This window comes from Colobus angolensis, unplaced genomic scaffold, assembly GCF_000951035.1.
Source record: "Colobus angolensis palliatus isolate OR3802 unplaced genomic scaffold, Cang.pa_1.0 Scaffold58, whole genome shotgun sequence".
NCBI classification, from domain to species: Eukaryota; Metazoa; Chordata; class Mammalia; order Primates; family Cercopithecidae; genus Colobus; species Colobus angolensis.
The window spans coordinates 2,432,464-2,434,804 of record NW_012119376.1 but is presented as its reverse complement, the minus strand read 5'-3'; the positions used below and the strand labels follow the sequence as shown (position 1 = coordinate 2,434,804).

General features: G+C 42.1%; 1 pseudogene; it reads right to left on the bottom strand.

Annotated features, from left to right (window-relative positions):
- Positions 1 to 721: 721 nt before the first annotated feature.
- On the bottom strand, positions 722 to 2,043 carry LOC105526141 (annotated as a pseudogene).
- Between the last annotated feature and the right edge of the window lie 298 nt (positions 2,044 to 2,341).

Genomic DNA, 2,341 nt, shown 5'->3' with positions numbered 1-2,341 from the left:
TACTGAGCATGCCTCCTGAACACCTCTGCTTAGGTTTACTGACATTGCCCTAACTCGGTGTAATCAAGACCAAATCCATTTTTCGCAATACAATTTATCTCCCCAATTTGCCTTATTCTCATAGAAATCTTCATTGTCCTCATTATCCAAGAGGTGTTGCCTCTTTCATCTTTCCACCTTTTATTCATATATGTAATCAATTACTGGTCCCTACTTTCTTATTGATGAAAACTTCTTCAAAATATCTACCATATTATTGCTGATAAAGGCTACAATATAAGAACACTGTTTCACTTTTAAGAGGCAATCCGCTAGAACGCCATTCTGAAAACCTTCAAGAACAGCATTCCAGAACCTTTTAAAAATAAATATTAGCTGCCAGGATAATAATATGCATGTGACACATTGATAAAATAAAATAATTTAAAATGAATATTAAGGTTTTAAATCTCCTTAAATATTGTGAAGAATCATATTTTTGACTATTTTTTTGTTTGTTTGTTTGTGAAAGAGCACGCTTTATTGGGAAGCAGACTGCTGCACAGTGACCAACAGACAGACCACCCAATGGGCACTTACACATCGTACTCCAAAAGACACAGGATGCTTTGCTAATAAAAATCAATGGGAGCAGGGATTCCTCTGGGCAACTCCCCCAACCTCATTCCTTTCAGGGATTGAGAAATTTCCCAACCATTTTCCTGATGGCAGCTGTGGTTCACTAGAGATACAGCTCCTCAGGGGTGCCTTCCTGTTTCTTATAAAGAATATTTTCTTTAGATTTTTTGAAGTCTTCATTTGTTACTTTCATTCTATGTTCTCTTAAGGCCATCAGACCAGCTTCTGTACAGATTGCCTTGATGTCAGCACCAGAGAGGTCATCTTTAGCCATGATCAAGTCGTCCAGGGTTACATCATCAGCCAGCGTCATCCTGCTTGTGTGAATCTGAAAGATACGCTTCTTCGTCTTTTCATCAGGCAGGAGGAACTCAATCTTCCTGTCAATGCGGCCTGGCCTGATAAGTGCTGGATCCAAAGCTTCTATTCGGTTTGCAGCCGTGATAACTTTCACATCTCCCCTAGAATCAAATCCATCCAACTGGTTCAGCAGTTCCAACATTGTTTGCTGAATTTCCCTCTCCCCACCAGAATTGGAGTCATATCTTTTTGTCCCAATGGCATCAATTTCATCAATAAACATGATGGATGGTGCATGTTCTTCAGCAACTGGAAACAATTCCCGTACGAGTTTGGGCCCATCACCTAGGTACTTCTGAATAGGTTCAGAGCCAGCCACGCTCAAGAAAGTGGCTAAGGTTTGGTTTGCTACCGCTTTGACTAACAAGGTTTTACCTGTGCCAGGTGGACCATAGAAAATGACCCCTTTAGGAGGCTTTATACCCATCTCTTCATAATATTCAGGATGAATGAGAGGAAGCTCCACAGATTCCTTAATTTCCTGAATTTGGTTGTCCAACCCCCCAATATCCGCATAGGTCTCCTGGGGGCCTTTTCCACCTTCATCACTGTGACCAGGGAATTCGTGTCATCCATCAGCACCCCTATCACGGCATGCACCTTGTGATTGAGCAGGACCGAGCAGCCAGGTTCCAGCAGATCCTTGTCTACAAATGAAAGAATGCTGACGTAGTGTTCTGAGCCCACAGATGTAGACACGATGGCATGATTGTCATCAATGATCTCTTCCAAGGTTCCTACTGACATCGGGGTCCCCCTCAGATCATCCACTTTTGATCTTTCCTCCTCTTGCTTTTCTTCTAATGGTTTCATTTGTTCCTGATTTCTAATGAATTCTTCCTCCATGAGAAGATAGTCTTTAATTCTCTCTAACTTCAGTAATTTTAACCGTCACTGAGTGTGAGGTGTCACCAGTGGCAGTTTGCTGGCAGTGTCTGGTCCCTTCGTTTTCTTCTTCTTTTTCCCCACTCTAGTTGGTACAGGAGGTTCATATTTCTTTTTCTTGTCCTTGTCATCCTTCATGCCACCTCCAGGACCATGACCACCACTCTGACTTTGACCCATCTTGCCTTGGCCACTTGAGCTCGACTATGGCTTTTCTTAAGTCATTCTGCAACCTCACATCACTTCTTTCTGCTCCTTTGTGAGATCAGCTCACTTTATGGTCCATACTACTGGGGACATATAGGAGAAGGGAACAAGGGGAGAAAGCATGGTTTTAATATTCGTTGCTTTGTGGTTCTATGTAGCCAAATGGTAACTCTAACCTGTTATTACCCTTACCATCCCTGCCTCTAGAGTACTTGAAAAATGTCAGAGGATAAGTTAAATGTGATTCCTTTGTGCCTAATGCAAACCAACC